Source organism: Prionailurus bengalensis, chromosome C2 (genome assembly GCF_016509475.1).
Source record: "Prionailurus bengalensis isolate Pbe53 chromosome C2, Fcat_Pben_1.1_paternal_pri, whole genome shotgun sequence".
In the NCBI taxonomy this organism is placed as follows: Eukaryota; Metazoa; Chordata; class Mammalia; order Carnivora; family Felidae; genus Prionailurus; species Prionailurus bengalensis.
This window is the reverse complement of record NC_057350.1, coordinates 143266510-143291543: the sequence shown is the minus strand read 5'-3', so window position 1 is coordinate 143291543 and position 25034 is coordinate 143266510. Positions and strand designations below refer to the sequence as shown.

At 42.4% G+C, this 25034-nt stretch overlaps 1 long non-coding RNA gene across 1 annotated transcript; it reads left to right on the top strand.

Annotated features, from left to right (window-relative positions):
* Positions 1–17413: 17413 nt before the first annotated feature.
* LOC122492066 lies at positions 17414–20334 on the top strand. Its single transcript, XR_006299529.1, has 2 exons — positions 17414–17793; positions 18143–20334. It is a non-coding gene; the product is annotated as an uncharacterized LOC122492066 (long non-coding RNA).
* The last annotated feature ends 4700 nt before the right edge of the window (positions 20335–25034 follow it).

The following is a 25034-nucleotide window of genomic DNA, read 5'->3' as shown; positions in this document are numbered from 1 at the left end:
TTGATATTTGAAAATTATTAGTGAAATATTCTTTTTTTAGTAATAAGTTTTGAAATCCCATGTCTATTTTAAACTTACAGCTTATCTCAATTCAGACTAACCATATTTCAAGTGCTCAAAGGCCACATGTGGCTAGTGGTTACTATATTGCATAGTAAGGTCTAGAGAATAAAATATCCTGTTTATAATTTTAGGTGGCAGCTCCCTATTATCCCTTGGATCTGGGAATCAAGGTGATTTCCTCTAATCCAAAGACTCACTTACCAATATGATAAATAAAAATTCAATCTTTGATATATTTTTTAATGTTTATTTATTTTAAGAGATGGGGGAGGGGCAGAAAGAGAGAAAGAGAGAGAGAGAGAGAGAGAGAGAGAGAGAGAGAATCCCAAGCAGGCTCTGCACTGTCAGTACAGAGTTTGACATGTACCAGATCCCATGAACCGTGAGATCATGACCTGAGCCAAAATCAAGAGTCAGACGCTTTACCGACTGAGCCACCCAGGTGCCTCTCCATCTTTGATATTTTAAATGGCAAATTCCAAGATTACATGTGGGAGTGGTACACCCCCATATGTGCCAAGAGCAAAAACACAACCACGAGCCATCTATTCTGCACCTGCCCCCAGGTTGTTGAGCTCTCTCTTGGAGAAAAACCATATAATGCTGAGCGTTGGTATCATTACAAATTCAAGGCTTCAAACCGCAACTGGAAACTCAGTATTACCTTTAAAAAAATCCTGCCCCTGATCATTTATTTCCCTTTGCCATTGTCCTCAAAAACTATTTCACACTTTTACCATTTTCCTTCAGTCCACTGCCTTTAAATACCACCTTCTTCTGTCATTCCTCCATGGGCAACTCCAATCTTCATAGAGAAATGAAAGCCTCCTTCATTTCCTGACACCTGTTTTCCTCCTTCAAACCTCAGGCTTCAACCTTTATCAATCCCTTTTGGCCTCTCATCTAAATCTAATTGCAGTCACCTCCCACCTTTGTCAGGGCTTTTTCTCTATCAATTACACCACTCCTTGCATATTCAACCTCTCTTCTCTGCCTCCTCTTTCTCTTCAGCATCTAAAGTTCAAACTTCTATTGTATTGAAATTATGTAAAAGCAGTTATTGCTGCTGCTTGCTTTCTCTGCATCCTTTTGTAGCAATCTAGCCTCCTTACTCCATTAAAACTGTCCTAATGGGGCACCTGGGTGGTGCAGTCGGTTGAGCATCCGACTTCAGCCAGGTCACGATCTCGCGGTCTGTGAGTTCGAGCCCCGCGTCAGGCTCTGGGCTGATGGCTCGGAGCCTGGAGCCTGTTTCCGATTCTGTGTCTCCCTCTCTCTGTGCCCCTACCCCGTTCATTCTCTGTCTCTCTCTGTCCCAAAAATAAATAAAAACGTTAAAAAAAAAAAAACTGTCCTAAGATCATCAGATACCTCCTCCTGGAAAATCCAACACAGCATGTTCTATCTTTATGTTATTGTTTCTCAGCAACATTTGACCCAAGTTGAGCACATCTGGTGTACTGAAAATCTTTCCACACCTGACTCCATGACACCAATAACTTCTAATTCTTCCTGTTCTGGTTTTTGACAATTTCTTTGCAGTTTTTTCCCCTTTGCCTATTATTTAAATGTTGTTCCTTCATATCAATCATCTACCTCTTTTGTTTTCCATGTGTGGTCCATGGACCAGTAGCATTGCCATCATCTGGGAGTTTGATGGAAATTCAGAATCTTGGACCTCATTCCAGACTTTCTGAATCAGAATCTGCATTTGAACAAGATTCCTAGGCACAACAGGCACATGAAACTTACTAAGGTCCCACAGGCACATCTGATCTCATGTGTTTAGATAAAGGGAAGATCATGAAAGAGAAGTAATCATAAAAGAACATGTTGGAGTTGAGGTTGAATTTGTCATGAGACTAAAAGGACAGGGAAGACCAGGATTCATGTAAATAAAAAGTGACAGGAAGCACAAAGCCCATTTATCTTCATAATTGATATGGAACCCTTTTATCCTGAAGCAGTAGTCTCCTGGCCGGGAACATAAGGAAGAGATAACTGTTTAAGGTTTCTTCAGCTGGTATGAGAATGCACCCAGACCTCTTGGTCTTTCTTCTTCAAATTTCTTTTTATTCACTGAACAGATATTTACTGAGCTCCTACTATATGTCAGACACTATTCCCAGTGCTGGCCACAGAGCAAAGAACAAAACACAACATTCTTAGTAGAAATATTAATTTTCTCCCCTTAATGATTCATTTAGAACAAAGTCATCACGCAAGTTCAGTCCCTGTGTGATCAACCCCCTGTCAAGCTCCAAGGTTCAGTTAAGAATTACAAAATATCACTTGAAACACTTTAAGGCAAGACTTTATATTAGGAAAACTGACAAGTAAGCGTCTATAGGCCAAAAAGGCCTGAATCCTTCATGTCCCACTGCTTCTACAAAGAGTCTTGCTGGAAGCTGACCCCCTGGGCACCCCAGAAAGACTGATGCACTTGTTCGGTGTTTATACACACTGGACCATGATATCACAACAAAAAAGAACATCTCTGCCCTCCAGCAGGGGCAGGAGGTGAATGTCCATGAAGAATGGAAATCCACCACCATGCTTTAGAAACGTTTTCCAAGTACATTAATAGGTTTATCAGTGCATATAAAAACAATATGAAATATTCTGTTGTATCTCTTAGTTTATACAGATTTCATCTGTGGCACATTCCCCACTGCTCTAATAAACTACAGACTAATTAAAACCACCACCATAGTTCAACTACAATAATGCTCCATGAAAAATGAGTATGTGACACATGTCTACAACTGTGAAGGTAAGTCTATTAGAGTTCATTTATGAGCAGAAAAATATTGATAACAAAACACTAAGTCACAGAAAATTTACAGGAGAATTATAGATTAACTGCAGAAATGGAGCATTTCCCTGACACTTTCATAAAATGATGTTTGCCTCCAACCCCAAAGATCATGCCCTTCAATATGTTCGATAATTGTAAAAATTTCAACTGTAAGTCACCACACTTATCTCTTTACAGTTCTCTTTTTATATTGCATTTCAGTGCTGATAAAATAGGGAAGAAAAAAAAGTAGAGCTCTGATATCATGCCTCTTGCCTTTTGATTTGATTTCAATCCCATTATCACGTATTTCCAGAAACATACAATAGCGCCAAATAGCTTTCTCTATCTTGGGTTGGTTTCCCTGTATATTAGCTGTCATTGTAAAATTATTGTGCCTCTCACATGCAGACTAAAATTCCAAACAATGGTTACTGACAAATTTCTCTGTAGTTCACTGATTCCTCAAAGAAAATGGATTTTCTACCCAGCTAAAATTAATTACCGTTGTTATAGAAATTGGAATGCATCTGTCAGCTTGAACAGAAAACATTGTGTGCTTTGCTTTCCTTTTCATCGTATCAGTAATACATTCTCCAAAATCAATTAGTATCCTATAATCTTCCCAAAGAAATAACTACCCAGGGGTGCCTGGGTGGCTCAGTTGGTTGAGCGTCCGGCTCTTGATTTCGGCTCAGGTCATGATTCCATGGTTCGTGAGGTTGAGCCCCACGTGGGGGCCCGAGCTGACAGGGCAGAACCTGCTTGGGATTCTCTCTGCCCCTCCCCAGCTCACATTTTTACATTTCTCTCTCTCTCTCCCTCTCTCTCTCTCTCTCTAAGTAAATAAACTTAAAAATAAAAATAAATAGCTACCCGCTATACATGCTTACTATGGAAAAGTCACTGGGTTTGTGTATCTCTCACACACAAGAATCTCATGAGACTATGGAGACACAGGTTTGGGGAATAGGAAAAGGCTTCGATGAATATGTTATCACCTCTGGTCTGCCTCAAGAATATGTCGGATCTAGGAAAATGACACCGTGCAATACCAGGCGCCCAAGATGCAGAGTGTCAGAGTGTTTAAGTTACCACCTCTACCTAACGAGCCACCTAAAACGGTAGCTCACAACAACAGCCATGTATTACACCTTACACATGTACAGGTCGTCCAGGCAGTTAGCCAACTTGAACCCAACTCTGTGTCTGCAGTCAGCTGGCAGGCTGCTTGTGCTTGAAGCTTGTGCTTTAGCAGTGGCTCTAGCAGGACAACTTGGAGGTGTCAACTCTCCTGCCTGTGGTTTTACCTATCAGTAAGCTGGCCTGGGCTTACTCTTAGGGCAGCAGCAAGGAGAGAACCAAAGCATGCAAAACCCTTTAGTGACTAGGCTTGGAATGGACATCCTGCCAGGTCCACTGCATGCCATTAGCCAGAGCAAGTGACCAGTCAGCCCAGATTCAAGGTGTAGGAAAGTGGATTCTACCTTTGATGAGAAGATTTTATTATTTAAATTCATGTTAGTTAACATACAGTGTAATACTGACTTCAGGAGTGGAATTGAGTGATTGATCACTTACATATAACACTCAGTGTTCATCCCAAGTGCCTTCGCTAATGCTCATCACCCACTTAGCCTATCTCCCACCCACCCCTTCCATCAACCCTCAGTTTATTCTCTATATTTAAGAGTCCCTTAGGGTTTTCTGATGAGAAGATTTTAAAATCACACTGCAAAGGGCTTAAATAGAGGGGTAGAACATTATTAAAGTATTTAATCAGTCAGTCTAACATTCATAGGAAATCCCTGGATAGCCTTCTTGGGTATTAACACTTCTACCTGGCACGTCCTTGGGATCATGTTCTTGCTGAGACTTTCTCTTACCGTGGCCTCATCTTGCAGATGCGGTTACACCCCAAAGGGCAAAGGTAGAAAAAAAGATAGCTCAAGAGGAGAAGACGAAAATGCTGCCAGTGTCTACAGGACTTCATTGTCTCTCAACTCCCACCAACACATCCAAAACCCTTGCTATGGCTTCTTGGTGGGGGAGTAAATTGCCTCGCCCCTTGACTTTGGGATATCCACATGCCTTGCTCTGGCCAATGACATGTGCCACCAGCAAAGATTTAAAATGTGTTTATACACTGCTTATATTATTGCATTTAGAACTTGGCCACAAGAAAAACACCCTGAGTAGACACTGTCTTTCAGCATGGAGCAAACCAGCCCAGACAATCCACAGGTGCGTGATATAAAAACAAATGCTTACCGTTGTATGTAGGTGAAATTGGGTGGCTGTTATACAGCAAACATTAAGTGAATTATTGATAAACTGAATTAAAAGAGTAAACAAAAAGACAAGGAGAAGACTGGGAATTCTGAAGGCAGGAAACCAGCAAAGACGTGATGGAATCACTGTCTTAAATCAGGTTTATTCAACACATGAATTTCGTGAAGAGAAATCATGCAGAAAGAGTCCTTCTTTACTGAGCATTACAATCATTGATCCAAGAACATCTTTTCTACTGTGTGTGTGCGTGCATGCATGTGTGTGTGTGCAAATATACTGCTTAATAGCAGGTGCTGGCTGTGGCTACTCATTGGGCCAGAACTTTGCATTATTTTTGTAAGTATAAGAGGATACACTGGTGTTTGTTCAAGAACTATCCCACCTTCCGCCATCTGTGAAATGGGGATTAACATGCTAAGATGCTTCAAAGAGTTCTGTTTTCTGGGGCTTTTTTTTGCTCAAGAATAATGTAAAAATAATTGAACACATTTAAGAAATACAAAGTGATATAAACACTAAATAATAATCACTTGTGAGAATGGAAATGAGAATTGCTTTGCCAAGAATCTTACGTAATATTACAGCTCCATTATTTGTGGGGAACATCTAATAGGAATCTTCATTAAAATTTCTAATTTTCTACTGACTGACTCTTCACCGGATCAAAACTATTAGCAAATCCACATCAACCATCCGTCACGAAACAGAATGTTGCTCAGGGCAGCTAGCTTAATTTCCTTTTGGGATACAGATGACCAGGGTTGTCAGAAGTCACACAGCCATTGCAGAAAGATGTGGTACTTCCAGTTAGAGAGGAAAACAATCGTTCCCCTCGGCAGATAAAGCTTCACAAGGATACTAGGCGGGGACCTCTAGTTAGTTGGGTGAAAAGCTAGCTGATATAATATTTGTACTACTACCATTCCAAAGACTCATTGCTGATTTCCTTATGCACACTAAAAATAATAGCAATAGCTACTACCTATTGAACAACTACTATGTGCCAAGAACGTTATATTATCTTATCCCCAATACTTATTATGTATAGTTCTTTATATATAATAGAAGCTAATGAATACTTAATGAACGAATGAATATTCCTTCTTATAGATAAGAAAAATGGGACTTAAAGAATTTAAATAACTTGCATAGCACATGACAGAAGCAGAATTGAAAGAAACTTTTTGACTCCAAAGCCTGGTCTAGGACACCTGGTACATTCAAGGACATTTTACTCCTTCTCCAGTGTAGACACAAAGAACAGAATGTAAATTAACAGAATCCTTGCTCTTTAGTCATTTCTGATCTAAACCAAGGTGAAGTTATCTGGTGCAACCTGAGTCCAGCTGGATCCAGCCATCCCGTGCAAGGTAAGATGGAGGGTCACGGACCAGATCAGGGTGACTTTCTCTACTCCCCTCTTTGATTCCTCCAAGGCTGCGCCCTCTGGAAATCAGTTTGAAGTAAGTATCTTGGCATTTCCAAGCAGAGTGTCCACCCAGTAGGGCCTCACCCCTTCCCTAGTTCTCTCATTGATCAACTACCCTATGAGCACCCTAACCTGCCCTTGTACCTCTTGTTCTACAAAGACTCACCCTGTTACCCAGCTCCAGGAAAACACATGGGCAAATTGGGGCTTCCTGGGACCCTTCTTCTGTTTTCCTCTTGTCTCTCTGGCTACCCCACATCCCACTTAACTCACCATGTTTCTCCCCAGTGTTTGCTAAGGTTATCATGAGCATAAAATTTGAAGCCAGAAATCCCAGCTCTGTCATTTCCTAACTGACTTTAAGAATGTCTCGGGGCGCCTGGGTAGCTCAGTCGGTTGAGCGGCCGACTTTGGCTCAGGTGATGATCTCGCCGTCTGTGGGCTCGAGCCCCACGTCAGGCTCTGTGCTGACGGCTCAGAGCCTGGAGCCTGTTTCGCATTCTGTGTCTCCCTCTCTCTGACCCTCCCCTGTTCATGCTCTGTCTCTCCCTGTCTCAAAAATAAATAAAACGTTAAAAAAAAATTTTTTAGGGGTGCCTGGGTGGCGCAGTCGGTTGAGCGTCCGACTTCAGCCAGGTCACGATCTCGCAGTCCGGGAGTTCAAGCCCCGCGTCGGGCTCTGGGCTGATGGCTCGGAGCCTGGAGCCTGTTTCCGATTCTGTGTCTCCCTCTCTCTCTGCCCCTCCCCCGTTCATGCTCTGTCTCTCTCTGTCCCCAAAAAAACAAATAAACGTTGAAAAAAAAAATTTTTTTTTAAAGAATGTCTCATAATCATCCTAAGCCTTGGCTTTCTCATCTATAAAGTGGAGACGAATCTAAGCAGGGAAAAAAAAAGTGCTTTAAGGCAGGCCTTCCAAATCTCACCGAAAGTATCGTTAATCCAGTTACTTCAGACGGAATATCATGACCAACTGGGATGAAGGAAAGCGATTTTAGATGAGGAAGCTTTCTCTATGACCCTAAGATCATACTGCCTAGAAGACTACCTGATTCCCCCTTTACATTAGCTCTGAATCGTAGCTCTTAAAAGAGGTAGACGCAACAATAACTTGGTGAGGGCAAGAATTTTTGTTTGGTTTACTGAGATCTTCTAAGGACCTGACACATAGTTGGTGCTCAGTAAATATTTGTTGAATGAATGGAGAAGTTGCCATAAATGACCCAACCCAGAGCAATCCCACCCATTTGGGAAGTAATCAGCCTAGTGGTTTAAAAAAGCAACTTAGGGGTCTGATTTAGGGGTCTGATGGGTTTGAGTTCCACTTCTGGCTCTGCAACTATGTGAGCTTGAGTTTAGCAGGAGCTGAACTTTCCTAGGCCTGAGTTTCATCCTCTGGAAATGAAAATAATAGTAGCATCTACTTTCTTAGGGCTGTTTGAAGGATTAAATGACATAATACATGGGAAACATTTAACACAGTTCCTGGCATGCAGACTGATTGCCAGGAGAAGAAAATCTAAGAGTATTGGCAGAGGGTGGCCATTGAGTCAGAGGTCTTTTGGTTTGTGGAATTCATTGTGTTCTCTTTATAGGTATAAGTGACAGCAATTCATTCATTCACTCAGCAAAAAGTTTCAGGCACTTTCTATGCGTGTGCCGGACATTGATTTGGGCACAGGAGATGCTTCAGTGAACAAAACAAAGAAGCCTACCACCAGAAAGCTTACCTTCTGGCAGGAACGAATATTTAAGCAACAGATGAAGCAAATAAATAAATTATAAGGTAATTATAAGGTATGTTGGAAGGGGACTAATGTCTTGGAAACTTAAAAGTAGAACAAGGTGAGTGTGATCAGTAGTGTGGAGATGGTGAGAAGAATATAGTATTTAAATACTTATTTAGAAATAGAATGATTTTTTTTTTTGAAAGAGAGAGTGAGGAAGAGGAGAGGAAGAGAAAGAGAGATAGAGAATCCCAGGCAGGCTCCATGCTCAGCGCTCAGCACAGAGCCCGATGCAGGGCTCCATCCCATGACCCCAGGATCATGATCCAAGCCAAAATCAAGAGAAGGATGCTGAACCAAACAAGCCACCCAGGAACCCCTAGAATGATTCTTGAGAAGGTAACATTTGAGCAAAAACTTGAAGGAGGTGAAACAATTGGTCATGTAGGTATCTGGGAGAAGAGCACTAAAGGCAAAGGGAACAGCCACTGCAAAGGCCCTGTGGAGGGATAGGGCAGGTGCATTTATGGGTCTGAAAAGAGATCATTGGGGCTGGAGTAGAGTGAGCAGAGGTAGGTGCAAATGATTTAGAGGATGGTAAGTCACTGTAAGGACTTCAATACTTATTTTAAGTAGTACAGGTAAAATAGGACGGGTTTGAAGAGAGGTTTCATTTGACATAGCCTGGGTTTTAAAAGGGCTATTCTGGCTGCTGGGTCAAGAACACATTGTAGGGAAGCAAGTCCACAAACAGGGACACATTAAAGAAGTTTTTTTAAACCACTAAAAATGTGATGTAGACAGGAGGTGATGGTGACATGGACCACGGTAGCAGGGACCTGAGAAATGGCAAGAAACAGATTCCAGATATATCTTAAGGTGATTACAAAGGGTAGAAGTCAGAGGCTTGCTGCAGTGACAGTCTGCTCATCCCCTTTTATTTCCAGCTGCCGTCACGCCCAATCAGTAAAGATAAATAGGATTAGTTTCACAATATTATAGTGGGTGGGCCTTGCCCTGTTCAAAGAAGCATTGCCTCCACTGCTGATTTTTGTTTTGTTTTGTTTTTGTTTTTTCAACGTTTATTTATTTTTTGGGGGACAGAGAGAGACAGAGCATGAACGGGGGAGGGGCAGAGAGAGAGGGAGACACAGAATCAGAAACAGGCTCCAGGCTCTGAGCCATCAGCCCAGAGCCCAACGCGGGGCTCGAACTCACGGACCGCGAGATCGTGACCTGGCTGAAGTCGGACGCTTAACCGACTGCACCACCTAGGCGCCCCTCCACTGCTGATTTTTATTCAGAATTAGCAATCCATAAAACTTGGCCTGTCTGCTAACATCACAAAAAGATAGCCATTATGTGCTGCCTCGTGAAGGTACGTACTACCCTTGAACAGTGTGTGCTCTTGTGAACTTGGTTCAAGTCAAGTCTCCAGTTCTAACCACTAGTTTCTAGGCAATATAGAGAATACAAAAACACGTTAAATGATACCACTTGTGAACAGCAAAATACAAATGCATAAAACTATGTAAGACAAATGATCTATTTCTTTAACAGATAAATTGCAAGGGGAACAGAGAGGAAAAAGGACTGCCTCCTTTAGACTGAAAACATCTTAAGAGCTTTATCTTCCAGGGGTGCTCGGGCAGCTCAGTTGGTTAAGCATCCAACTCTTGATTTCAGCTCAGATCATGATCTCTCAGTTTGTGAGTTCAAGCCCTGCCTCTGCTTTGGGTTCTCTCTCTGCCCCTCCCCTACTCAGGCTCTCTTTCTCTCTCCAAATAAATAAATAAACTAAAAAAAAAAAAAAAAAAAAGGCTTTATCTTCCAAATGTGTTGACCTTATTTGGATCCTGTTTTTTTAATAAATCCATATTTTAAAAAATTTGAGATATTTGGGGAAATTTTACCACCAATTCAATATTTGATAATATTAACGGCTTACTGTTAATACTTTAAGGTGTGAAAATGGATCATGGTTTATGTTTTTAAAAGAAAAAGAGAGTATCTTTGTCTTTTAGAGTAGGAGTTGACAAACATTTTCCATAAAGGGTCAGATAGTACATATTTTAAGCTTGTGGATCATACAGTCTGTCAACAACTACCATTACAGCACAAAAGCAACCATCCACAATAAGTAAGTAGGCAATCACTGTTGTTCAGGAAGAAAATCTTTTCTTCTACCCTCTTAGATTCACTTGTTGGGGGCCTGTGAAGTTAACTGATTGAAAAGCGGATTAGGAAAGACAGATTTTTACTCATGTACATACATAAGACTTTACATACATAAGAGGTGTGAGAATTTGGGACTTATGTGTCACCTTAATAAGGGAAAAGGAGCAGGGAAAGGACACTTATGGGAGACGAAATGACATTTAGGAAAGATAAATGGGCCCTTAGGAAAATAGGTAACAGACATGATAGCTTTGTGACAATGTCTGTTTAGATGTGGTTCCAACTTTTTTGTGATAAGAGCCAATCTTTCATAGTCCTGAAATTCCTGGGGAGGGGATTTATGACAACGGTTCTTTTGGGAGACTCTGCTCTTAGGCAGATAAGGGGGTTGACAGAAGAAAAGCCTATTCTTAAATTACTTCAACTCAAAATAATTTTTTTTTTAATTTTTTTTTCAACGTTTATTTATTTCTGGGACAGAGAGACAGAGCATGAACGGGGGAGGGACAGAGAGAGAGGGAGACACAGTATCGGAAACAGGCTCCAGGCTCTGAGCCATCAGCCCAGAGCCCAACGCGGGGCTCGAACTCCCGGACCGCGAGATCGTGACCTGGCTGAAGTCGGACGCTTAACCGACTGCGCCACCCAGGCGCCCCAACTCAAAATAATTTTTATGCCACATGGCATATTCTGGGCCCCTTCACTGTGTCCCAATTACACTTTATTTGTAAAACAGGGGTGCCTGGGTGGCTTGGGGGTCGGTTAAGCATCCGACTTGGGCTCGGGTCATGATCTCACTGTTGGTGGGTTTGAGACCCACAGCCGGCTCTGTGCTGACAGCTCAGAACCTGGAGCCTGCTTCAGATTCTGGGTCTCCCTCTCCCTCTGCCCATTCCCCGCTCACACTCTGTCTCTCTCCCTCTCAAAAATAAATAATAAACATTTAAAAAACTATTACAAAAATAAACTTTATTTGTAAAACAGACAGGGGCTATCATTCGCTACCACTATGTTAGACACACATATCGGAATATTAATAAATGAAATAATATGATGTATGAAATCTGTTTCAAAATAATCAAGCAGGAGGAGGGGAAGTGAATGGGCATTTAGGTAAAACAAGACTGCCCATCAATGGATAACTACTGATGAATACATGGGGGGTTATTATACTTCTCTACATATTTTTAAATGTTTGCTCTTTCCCATGATAAAATTAAAAAAAAAAAAGCAAAACAAAAGCAAGCAAAATAAAACACAACACTACTTAAGATTTTGAATTAATCGCTATTATTGAACACATTATATTCCAAGAACAGTGCTAACCACTTTATATGTACTAACTCAGTTAATTCTCACAACAACCTTAAGAAGTAGGCACCACTATTATCCCCGTTTTACAGATGAGGAGCAGGAGATACAAAAAGGTGAACTGAATCGTCAAAGTCACAGGGCTCGTAAAAGGTCAGAACCAGCATCTGACCCAGGCAGGCTGGCTCCACAGCCCATCCTCCCCTCTGTTCTCTGTTAACAATGACTCTTTTCTAGTTAATATGCTGCTCCAGTAATGTCTAGTCTGGGAGGATTACCTCCTGGATCTTTGCATTCTACATTATTATTCATTCATCTTTCTGAACTGCAATATGATAACTAAGCTTACTTATTAAAATAATTTAAATCCTTCTGTATCTGAAGGCATTCTTTATCAACCCTTTCCCCCTTGCTTTCATCCAAAACACAACAATGAAAAAAACCTTCTTGAGGAGAAAAAAGACCCAATGGCTTGTATAAAACATGAGCATTTGAGACCTGTTAATCTCAAGTATACAATTTTAACCAGGCCGGCATAGATTCAGGTCAGGAGCCAGTACTTTCAACCATCACTGTGTACAAAGGATTTCACATCAGCAGTATTAGCATAATCTTTAAATAGACATCAAAAAACAAAACCCAGGCTACAAGGAACCTTGAGAGGTCATCTAATCCCCCTTGCTGCTAGGAAGGGGTGGGCCTGAGCCAGTGAAGGGAGGCCACCTTTCATCTCTTCACAAGGAATTTCATAAGCTTCTTTGTTAACGATTCTATGCTTCAAACCGCTTATTTTAGGGAAAATTCCTCAAGTCTGGATGTGGTGTTTTTTACCTTGACAAAGCTTTTCTCCATTTAATGACAGGTCTCAAGGATGACACTATAATAACAGTCATAATAAATAAATATAGATCTAAAATATAAGAATAATCATAAAATCCAAAAGCAACCAAATTTCTGGATGTAGCAACAAAGCACATGGAGAATTCCTTAATAAGGAATACTTGTCTCTTAATTAACACCCCTTTTTATACAGAGGATTACACTTAGTATATTCACCAACCTGAGGCTCAAAATCACTGCTGCACAGGTAGTATTGCTGATTCCACTCACAGATGAGAAAACTGAGGCCCCGGGACAGTGGTTTAAATCTAGTTCTACTGAGTCCAAATCTCCTATTCTGCCCACAACACCACTCTGGAAAGCAAGATCTTCAGGTGGGTTGTTCACCACTGGGCCATCGTTAACGGAGCTTGACTAGGGTAGAATTAAGCAGTGAAAGGAAAATTCTCATGTGCTGTTTGCTGAAGTTAGGCCAGACCAAAATGGCAACACATATTTCAGTTACTTTGAGGTTACAAAATATTATTAGCCAGTGGTGAGGAGTGTGGAGAATGGGCTGACTTACATTCTTCCACACCGCTTTAATTTTTAAAAATAAGCATATATCACACACCATCTGTGGCATATGAAAAATATGCCATCAGTGGTTTTGTCTATAAGTTCATAGGTCCTTCCTTTAAGACACTATGATGAATTTAAAAATTCTAAATAAAGACATACAAATATTACACCTAGAAAGAGAATATTCACACCTAGAGAAGGATCGTTTTGATTGTCAAGTTGGGGGTTGGTTATCAGACTTTAAACATTTTAATGTAATCTACCAACACCTGCAAAAACCAAACAGGTCCTATCTTTATTCTTTTCCAAATAAACAAAAGGAGCCACTCTTTAAACTTTGAATTGGCCCTTCTCCCAACTCAAAACCAGGTCCAAAAGAGTTATCTCCACCCCTTTCTATATGATTTCCCTTAGTAGGGAGCTTCAACCCTTGCTCTTTGAGTAAGTGGTGTATTCTTGAGATGAAGAAGCTGCTCTCTGGGGTCAGAAAATATTCTTGAGCCCCTCCTTTGCCACCCTTTGTGTGACTTTGCACCAGCTTTTTAACTTCACTGAATTTCAAATTCCTTATCCATAAAGTGAGGACAACAATATTACCAAAATTACATCATTCTTACGAGGAGTACATGAGAAGACATTTAAAAAGTCACCTGAAACAACACCTGGCATATAAGCATCAGCAGGTGTACTGAAATCCAGTTTTCTATGGTCACACTGCAAAATGTCTGGATACTTCACTGATGCAGAAAAAGTAGCTGGCTAAACATTTCAGAGAATGTGCTTCCTTGAAGAGTTAGAGCAGGACCTGTAAAAATACTTCCCATTGGCCGAATCTGCCCCCTCTCTCTGTCAAATCCTGCCACACCCACTCTTTTATGCATTGTCTATGGCTGCCTTTGAACTATAAGGGGAAAGCTGAGAAGTTGTAACTGAGACCATATAACCCACAAAACCAAAAAGGGCTGATTTGCCATCCAGCCCTTTACAGAAAAAATTGGCTGAACCCTGAGTTAAAGGCATTTTTGTTCAAGACAACACATTTATTTGGTCTCTTACAGTTCAAGATAGCATTTCTTGTAAGCAATCCTAAAGAAACCACCAAGATAACCATGACCCTTTCTATTTGATCCCAAACATCAAAGCTGAGTCTCAAGTAACTAACCAGAGAAAAAACCTGATGGTTTTAATTAATTATAGCTATGAGGTCCATCCCCGTACTTACCCTTAATGGGCATCTCTTACTTTAATAACAACTCTTTTGGTTTTCTAAGACTAAGCCTGCATGGCTCTTCCTTACTACCTTCCTAAAACAGAGAAATTTTTAGTCACTGCTGGCACTAAAATGTTCCTGTTTGTGTTGGTGGGCGTGTTTGTGTGTGCACATGTATGTGTGACACCTGTGTGTCCCATACACTTTGCTGTATTCTGGGAATACAACTTTTTTTTTTTTTTTTTTGGCAGGGGTGGGAGAGATCAAATTTTTGTTCCAAATATTGGTGAGATTTCTTTTTCCAGGAAGCTTATATCTTAACAGATTTGTTAAAAGGCCAGAAAATATATCATTAAAAGGAGATCTTTTCTGATGGCGACAAGAGATTTGAAACAACACCACCACCACAACCAGGCTCTGGGATGGAGGCGGATTAAGGGGCTACTTTCGACTGGGTGGCTAGGGAAGACCTCTCCCAAGAAGAGGTATTTGCACTGAAACCTGAATAACAAGAGGAAGGCAATTTGCACAAAATAAAAAATAATGTTCCAGGACAAGGGAAGAGTAAGCATAAAGGCGGAAGTGAGCTTTGTGCATTTGAGGAAGAAAAAGAACACCAATGTGGCTTGAATGCAAGTAGTGTGAGATGAGATTGGAGACGGAGGTCAGGGCCAGACCATGTAGGGACTCACACGCCTCAGTAAGGTGTTTGAACGGCATCCTACATCCAATGGGAAGCCATGGGAAGCTTCTCAGCAGAGAAATGACATGGTCTGATCTATATCATATAAAGATCAATTTGGCAGCTTTGACAAGAGTGAATGGTGTTTGGAAAGCATTGGCGAGCAGAAGGAGGAAGACCAAAAAGTTGGCTCTTGTACTAACTAGTTTGGGGGAGAGGTGACGGTAGTGAAAAGCAGTGACCACTCGGGGTATATTTGGGGGATATAATCAGCTGGAATTGCTGAAGGACTGATATGGGAAAGCAAAAGGGGAAGAATCAAGGATGACACTTACTAGTCTCACGGTCTGAGCAGCCAGGTGATTGGTAGAGCAATTTTCTGAGATTCACTCATTCGTTCACTTGGCGTTTACTGAGGACCTACTTTGTGCCAGGTACTCTTCTAGGCACCAGGAACTCTAGCGATAAAATAAGCAGCAAAAATTCCTACTCTAGTGAAATTTGTATTCTGGGAGGGAAGAGAGAATACAGAAGATTAAGGCAGAAGCAAAGAATCTGGAGGGAACCATTTACCAGATCCTGTGGATTCTGTCTCCTAAGTATCTCTTGTTCAAGTTGAAATGGATGATGGCTGCATTAAAGTCACAATTACCTTGTAAAATTAATTAAATGAAAAGGATATTAGACTGAGGTGACTCCAATATCATGGCAGCTGATGTAAAGAAACCAAAATCTAAGGCTGACTATGCCTCAAGGTTATTAAATAGAAACCTAAGGACAACCAAACACAGACAGCCAACTAGGATTTAAACTACAGCCAATCAATAATTTCCTTACTCTGCTTCTGCCTTTTCTCTACAAAGTCTCTCCCTGAGCTCTTGGTGGAACGCTCCTAACCATTTCTGGTTTAGTACTGGCCAATCTGAATCAGTAAATTTTCAGACAAACTGGAAATTTTTAGTATATCTCATTTCATCGTCTAATGAGGAGTAGACTTGAGAGATATTGGTGAGGGGAAGTCTTTCTAATAGGCAGAGCTGCAAACAATGCAACTGGCCATCCACTTTTTGCACAAAAGAGGCCCAAGAAGTGAGAACATACAAAGATTCTTAGAGAGTAGACAAAGGTCTTGACTTTAGTCAGGAGTCTGGAAAGAATAAGATAGAAAGATAAGAGTTAAGAATATGGGGGGGGGGGGCACCTGGGTGGCTCAGTCGGTTAAGTGGCCGACTTGGGCTCAGGTCATGATCTCACGGTTCATGGGTTCGAGCCCCACATCAGGCTCTGTGCTGACAGCTCAGAGCCTGGAGCCTGCTTCAGATTCTGTGTCCCCCTCTCTCCTGCCTCTCCCCTGCTCATTCTTTCTCTCTCTCTCTCTCTCTCTCTCTCTCTCTGTCAAAAATAAATAAATATTTTAAATTTTTTAAAAAAAAGACTGTCTGGGGCAGAGTCAGGCAGGTGGACATACGGACACTTAGTTGAAGACTAAAGACTTTTGTATCACATATTTAAACCCACCAGAAAGCATCCACTACTGTAGAGGAACTGAACAACCAAGTAGACAAAAGGACTCTGCCAGCTGAGATCGGTCTTGTCATTGGCCACCTCAGAACTTGCATGAAAGACCCATGAATGAAGCGGTCACAGTGGCAGAAATGGAGGCTACATATGGGCCCAACAATATGGACTCCCACTTACCAAGATGGATCTAGCTACTGCTGCCTACATTTACTAAGTGTAGCTACAGCATCGCCCCCTTATCCAAGGGGATACATTCCAAGACCCCAGAGGATGGCTGAAACCAAGGATAGTACCAATTCTATATACGCTTTCTTTTTTTTAAGTTTATTTACTGAGAGAGAGAGAGAGAGAGAGAGAAAATGCGTGCGAGCAGGAGAGAAAGGGAGAGAGAATCCCAAACAGGCTCCACGCTGTGGGCGCAGAACCCGATGAAGGGCTCGACCCCACCACCCTGGGATCATGACCTAAGCCAAAATCAAGAGAGGGAACTTTAACCTGCTGGGCCACCCATGAGCCCCCTAACTCTGTATATACTATGTATTTTCCTATACATACAAACCGACAATAGAGCTTAATTTATAAATTAGGCGCAGTGAGAGATTAAGAATAATAATAAGGAGCAATACGACAATATACTGTAATAAAAGGTACGTGAACGTGCTCTCTGAAAACACCTCACGGCGCTGTACTCACTCACCCTTCCTGCGGTGACGGGACACGCAAAATGCCTACGTGATGACGTAAGGCGAACGTGGTAGGCGGGCCTTGTGACGTAACACGGGGCTCCAACCTACCCTCGGAGGATGCTTCGCAAGGATCACCAGCTTCCAGAGGTGGCTGCAGGCGGGTGATTGAAACCGTGGGAAACGCCACACTGCGGGTGAGGGGGAACTACCACACTGCTGCCGCTGAATGTCCAACGCAGCTCAGAAGTATCTGTGTTTCATCCTCATAGGTATAGATACCTATTTCAGGTGTGGGCGTGCCTTTCCTGCCCAGAGAGCGTCAGCCAGCACCACTATCTGCAGGCTTATGGAACACCCCATCCGCACGCCTGGCACCCCATACAACACCGCGTCTGAGGGCTGCTTCACCAACTTGTTGCTTCCCTGAGATACCTGGACGTAGCCCCTTACCCCGAGGGCAAGGAAAGACTCAGAAAATGGGCTGGCCACTCCAGATTGGTAGGTGTGGCTGCTTTAACAAACAAGGGGATTTTACGAGGCTTGTTTCCACTGGATCTCTGCACCAGTGGATCTTTACATCCGCTGCCAGAATCTTTAAAGTATATTCAGAGGCCTTAATGAGGTTCAGCCGTGTAACTGCCCAGCTAGTCTCAACAACACATTGCTCCCACGGGGGCTGTGTCCTTGAAACTGGTTGCTCTTGCAGAAACACAGGGTTAAATGTACATTCCAAGGACAGGGAAGGGAGTCAGGAGCTTCTAAATTGCCCGGGATCTAGCCCGAGGGTCAACTGGCGTTTGTGTCCTCTGGATGACCTACCTCTCCTGGCCTGCCTTTACCATTTTAGGTGCCCCCACCCCCACTCTGGCTCTTCTGCAGATTACCCTCAGCAGTGAGCGAGGAGTTTCACTGAGATGGAGGTGACTCCTTTAACAGCTACCTGGCAAAATTGGAGGCAGGTACGGCAACAACACAGGCACATGCAAGAGAAAACACAAATTAAGATAATGATTCCTAACATAAGGAATGACTTTTTCCACCAAGAATGCCATGATACAAACCACCAGTTTATTAACCAACCTAGGAACGGTGTCAGATTTTTTCAGAACATTCACTGGTATCTCCATGTGACTCTACTTAACGTATTAGCAGAGTCATCACCTATGAACACGGCATTCTGTTAGGTTAACAGCATAGGTGCCTCCTTGGGAGGCGGTAATAACGTTCAAAGCCATAGTTTTTCTCATTAGAGACAATTCAGTGTTCAATAAGGACAGGCTTTGTTGGCATCATTTAAGACTTCTTAGATGAATTCAGTAAGGCCTTGTATGTGAGCTATAACATCCTCCAGGCCAATGGCGGAAACAAAGACAATGGCCAAATGATCGTACCAGTGGAAAACAGAGTGTGTCCATCTGGCCTAGAGGAAAGTGAGGTTGACAGCTTTAGGAATTTGACCTGGTTGTAATACCATGCATGCTGCCTGGGGGAGGCAGCACTGTCAGACATGAGGAGATGGACTGGGGGTGCGCCATGCCAGACCAGAACCTCTACCTTCTCCGCTTTTAAAATGGTTCATGCTTCTTTCCAGGTATAGTACATTCCAAAGGCCCAGCCTGCAGCAGGACAAGTGGATCCCAGTGGAGATTATATAGTTCCTTCTCACCCAGGGGGGACATAGTAATTATTCATCCATTCCGGTGGGAAATTCCATAGTAATTATTCATTCATTCCGGTGGGAAATTCAGTAGGTAACACCTTTCCCAGGCATCATGGGGCTTGGTGTTCTCAGCAGCATAGCAGATAAATCCACAATGACAGCTGGGGAGGGAGGGGGCTAGTTTCTCACAATTCCCATACCTTTAGGTGTTGGGTGTCTCCGCAGGGTCCCCAGTCTGGTATACGGAGCAACAGGGGCTACTGGTTGGTCATTCAAATGTATTAAAACGTGGGGTAGTACCTTAGTCTACCCAGGCAAGCTAGTTTTACCCTTTAGTAATTTTATCTATTGCTTGCAGGTTATAGGAAAGGTGGAACCTCCATTCAATGTCATGCTCTTTTGCCCAGGTTTGTACATCATGGCATTTGACATGTGACCCCTGATCACTGTTTATTTGATGAAGGTATCTACCTGGTACTCAGTTTCTCTAATCCCCTAATGGTGGGAGTGTGGTTTGTGCAGTGACAGAGGAAAGCTTGGTTAGTCCAGACATCGTGTCTACACAAACTGAGACATATTTAGGATTCTCACTTGGAGGGAGGGGGCCAACATAATCAACTTGCCAATCCCTCATTGGTTGGGAACTCCAGTGAATGGCCCCAGGGTCCTTTGGCAGTTGCCTTGGGCATTGTTTAGCACATATAAGATGTTATTGCGTTAATCACTGTATTTCAAGGGCAATTTGGCATCGTTGGCAATATGCCATCCCACCTGGATAGGCAGTAAGTGGCATCTACTGAAGGGTCAGTACTAGAGCTTGTACAAAGTGATGGCCTCAACCTCCATGTTGCCAGGAGGTGTCAGTGCCTTATGAGCTGGGATGCGGAAGACAGTGAGGAATGTCTCAGGCTGAACCCAAGTGTCTTTCCGTATATCCCCACCTCACAAGGGCTTATGCATGATCATCTACCTCTCAGCCTCCCACAGATTCAACCCATGACGTTAATCCCCCTCTAGAGTTGTCCAGCTATCAGTACAAAGGGTTAATGGCCAGGGCTCTGAGTGATCACCAGACAAATTGCTCTGAGCTTACTGGTTTGCTGTAGTTCTTGCCTGTTACGAAGAGAACAGATTCTTATTGAACTTATGCAAGTAACTATGTGGACATGAAAATAAGAATATTCACTAAGATTTCCAAATTCTGGAGGGACCAGGTAGGGAGGAAAAGATAAATGTTTCGTCTTTGCTCATAAAGGTATATGTTGGCAAATTGCTGATAGCTCAAGAAAAAAGAAACAGAAAAGGTTTCCTGAAATCTGGAAAATCAAAACATTAAAAAAAAAACCTATAATGTTTCCAATAAAAAGTCATAAAAATTACAGTCATCCTCATCAGTTTTTCCATTAGAGTTCTGTAAATTCTTACTCAGTTCAGTAGTATGACTTTAGTTATCAGAAACCTGTAGTTGTCCGTCTTTTCCTTGAATCTCCTTGTCTGCATGAACACCTTTGCAAAGGCATCAGAGTAAAAACAATAACATTCTGTAAAGGAGAAAAGACTTAAAAAGATATGATAAGATTCATTACAATGTAATCAACATGGAAATTTGGTTATTTCTGTGACACACCTGTCCTTGTGATGACCTCCTCCAATACTAAGCAGAGGGCGTTCCTGCACAGCACAGGAGATTGACCATGGGAGTCAGCCCGTCACATGGGCATGGGCTCCCTGAGTTATATTACATGTTATACCATCCTGAAGCAGCCAGCCTCAGAGAATGCTGGAACAGCCCTCTAAAGGCACACCTGAATCAGCAACTCAGAGGCAATATCGTGAATGTGGTGCCATCCCCAGGATGCAGTATATTCCTACATGAAAGACTTCTATACTTCTATGTGGGGCTCAGTCCCCAGCAAAGAGAACACAACCTTTGTGTGTGGAGAGGGAACGGGAGCAGCCCCACTTACCATCACTCCCAATGACCCAGGCACAATGGGGAATTTTGTGCCTCCCATCCTTGCAACTCTGAGCTCCTCAGTGCTAAAAATTCTGGTCTCTACAGGGTATACAGACTCTTACCAGGAGACACAGAAAGTGTCTCATTGAACAACAAAGCGTACTTACCACTAGGACACTTTGGACTCATTGTGCCCAGGGCCCAGAAAGTCAACACGCTGGCTGTGGTATTTGATCCTAATCAGCTGAAGAAGGTGGTGCTGCTTTACGATGAAGACAGGGAGAATATGTGTCGAATCTAGGAGGTGTACTTGGGCACCTTCCCGTCTTTCCTTGCCTCCTCATTCCATGTTCTAGACACAAACAGCAAATGCTGTCTGAAAAAAAGGTGTGGTATGATTGCCAAGGCCCCAGGCTGTCAGGAGTGAAAGTTTGAGTCACAGCACCAGGGGAACCAGCAAGGCCTGCCAAGATAACAGCTGAGTGTGTATGTGTGTGTGGGGGGGGGGGGGGGGGGGGGGATTTGGAATGAATAATGGATTAGGGAGAGGATGAGGACCTGAAACCTACCACAGCACTAGGAGCTACTGTTTGTCCCACTAACCTTCCTCTTCAAAGGTTTCCCTCAGAAAGAGAGGCCACAGGAACCATGGAGGAGCCTCCCCCTGAACTTGAAGAAGTTGATCTCTTTGGTGTAAGAAGTAGAGATTGCTGATGATTAAAAATACAGCTCAAGGGCCTCTGGTTGGCTCAGCTGGTGAGGTGTCGGACTCTTGATTTGGGCTCAGGTCATGATCTTGCAGTTCATGGGATCGAGCCCCTCGTCAGGCTCTGCTGACAGCACAGAACGTGCTTAAGATTCTCTCTCTCCCTCTTTCTCTGCCCCTCCCCTACTCATGCACGCTCTCTCTCTCAAAAATAAACTAATAAACATTTTTTTAAATTTTTTTTTCAACGTTTATTTATGTTTGGGACAGAGAGAGACAGAGCATGAACGGGGGAGGGGCAGAGAGAGAGGGAGACACAGAATCGGAAACAGGCTCCAGGCTCCGAGCCATCAGCCCAGAGCCCGACGCGGGCCTCGAACTCACGGACCGCGAGATCGTGACCTGGCTGAAGTCGGACGCTTAACCGACTGCGCCACCCAGGCGCCCCAATAAACATTTTTTAAAGGGTACAGCTCAGATCTCCTGCTGTGCCCAGGCAGCTCCCAGCCACTCACCAAGCATGGTATAGGTACTAATGAAGGCCTGTTCTGAGAATTGTGGAACTCCTTTAACAAGAAATTTTAATCAGCAACTCTTCATTAGCCTGGCCAAAGCTTTCTTAGAATGGTACTTCAGTCTGAGACCCTTCTACCAATCCCCTCTTTCATTCCTTACGGAGGGAACTCTTGGCTGAGTCGCAAGATACTCTCTGCTTTCTCCAGCTTTCTTTCTCTGTCCTTCATGGGCCTTTCCCCCAATGAATTTCTTGAACAGAAAATCCTGTCTCAGTGTCTGTTTCTCAGGGGACCTGAATTAACATAAAAGCTAACTGTTATTATTTTTATTATCTTAAGTTTCCTCTACCTTTTTCTTTAACTGTAAAAACTCTGGTGGGATAGAGGGGAGAGGATAATTGGGTGTAAAATTAGTTATATACACTTGGCACTAGACCATAGGAAGTAATTCTCAAATTTCTAGACATTTGTAGTATTCTCAGTAATAGGAGTATATATATAGATATATACATACATACACACACATACACACACACACACACATATATATATCTGTATATATATCTGTATATATATCTGTATATATATCCTTTGTTACATCCTTATACATTTGTGATTTTCAGAGGAAGGATTCTTTGCTTTAAAACTCTCACAGTTCCAGTATATTTTTAAAAACATGTCTTTTGTTCAAAAGGCTATACATATTCATTTAAAAATAATAGTGAGATAAAGTAAAATGTTATAACAAGTTAAGTGGGGATTAGGGACAGGAAAAGTGAAGGGTATCTATATTGACTAAAGAATTTTGAAAAGTCAGCAATAGATGGAATGAATTATTGATATATTCAATAACATTGAAAAAGCTCAAAAACACTGAGTGAAAGAAGCCAGATACTAAAAGTATACTCTGTATGATTCCATATATATAAAATTCTAGAAAAGGCAGACCTTCTCTATAGTAACAGAAAGCTCTTCAGTGATTGTCTGGAGCTGGGGGGGGGGGGGATGTGGCTGGGTGGGGAGTTGACTGCCAAGGGGAATGAGAGAATTTTTGTGGTCATGGAAATGTTCCATATTTCGATTGTGGCAGTTACATGAGTTGTGTGTACATCTTTGTCAAAGCTTATTTAACTGTACACTTAAACTAGGTGCATTTTATTATATATAAATTATGCCTTAGTTGATTTAAGAAAACAAAACACGATACTCAACTTTGGAATAATCTTGGAATAAGATTCCTCATCCAGGCCACCATCTTTTCTTACCTGGGTTTTGTACTACCCTTCTGACTGGATTTTCTTTTAGGAATCAAGCTTCTCTCCAATCTGTTCTTCACTCTAAAGCCAGAGTGATGTTTCCAAGAGAGTGATTAAGTTACTCCCAGTAACTCCCATTTTTCTTCACATATATCAGTCAGGGCTCAGAGAAAGAGAACCACTAAAATAGATGTAGGTATGCAGACATAGATACTTGTTATAGAATTTTGACCTTACACAATTATGAGAACTGGATGTTCACCTGTTAATCTTCTGTGGCTGGAATCTGAAGCCCACAGGGCAGCCAGTTGGAAAGGGAAAATGGATGTAACCCTTCAATAACAAGCTAGAACTCACAACCACAAGAATGAACTGAAACCTCTCAGACCTTGCTGCCTGTGACCTTGGTGGTATGGGGCAAAGCTGGGGCCCTCCATTACCATGGAGTTAGACACACACCTGGCCGAGAAGTCAAGGAAGCTGAAAGAAGATCCGACAGAAGGAGAAGCAGTTGCAAGGCTCAGCCACTGCCTTCTCATCAAGGTGAGCCAGCAAAGCCACAACATGTATCTGCTATAAAAAGGAGGCTGCTTCACTTCCTCACTCCAATCTCCCACAAGAAATGTCTTATGGCCAGCACTGACCAAAAACATACAGTAGAGAGAATTCTAGGAAATGTATGTAGTTCAGCTTGACCCCTTACAAAACCATCAGACCCTTACCTTGAATGACTTCCCATTACTTTTATATCCTTAACAAAACTTGTAAGGTTCTTTGTGACCTGTCTTCCACCAGACTTTCTGGCTTTATCTCCTACTCCCCCCACCCCCTATCTGAGGCCATTACGTATTTGTGTTCAGTACAAATGTTCGAACATTTCTAACCTTTTCACACTATCCCTCCTGGCTGAAATACTGTTCTGCCTTCCCTATCTTCCCCTTAACCTAGCTGAGACCTATTCACCGTTATGGGCTCAGCTTCTTTTAGGAAACCTTCCCTGACACATCCCTTTATCATTGGTGGCCAGTACAAAACCAGGTCCATAGTTAGAACCCAACAAATTTCAGTTGAATAAATTAATATGTGCCAATGACAAAACTGAGTATAGCTGAATGAACAGGGCTGCACCCCTAGGCACATAGGGGATAAAGTGCTATAGCGAAGGTCTATGGGTAGGCAATATATTCAGCCTGTTAAAATGTGTGGAACACTATTCACTCCTGCAGAAATATACACATTCCATTTATCCCCTTATTCACTCTATCCCTTTGCTACATAAACCCCCATTGCAACAGATATTTCTGGTCTTAGTTTGAGTCCCCCAAAAGCAGAGCCTAACACAAGGTAGTTAGCTTGGGAGGTGATTCCTGGGAGTAGGATTAAAAATCAGGGAGGGAGGAGAGGGAAGGGGGAAAACCCCAGTAAAGGGAGTTATTGAGCTGGTTAATGCCCTGAGCTGCCCCACTTCCCAAGGACCTTTATCTCCATGAATCACTAGGTGCCACCATAAGTACAAGAAGAATAAGAAACACCAAACCAATTTTACCTCCTCCTTTCAGAGAACTCATGAGTTGGGAGTTTAGGGAAATTTCACTAATTTTATCTCTGTATAGGTAGTATGAAGAAAAGACGGGGCGCCTGGGTG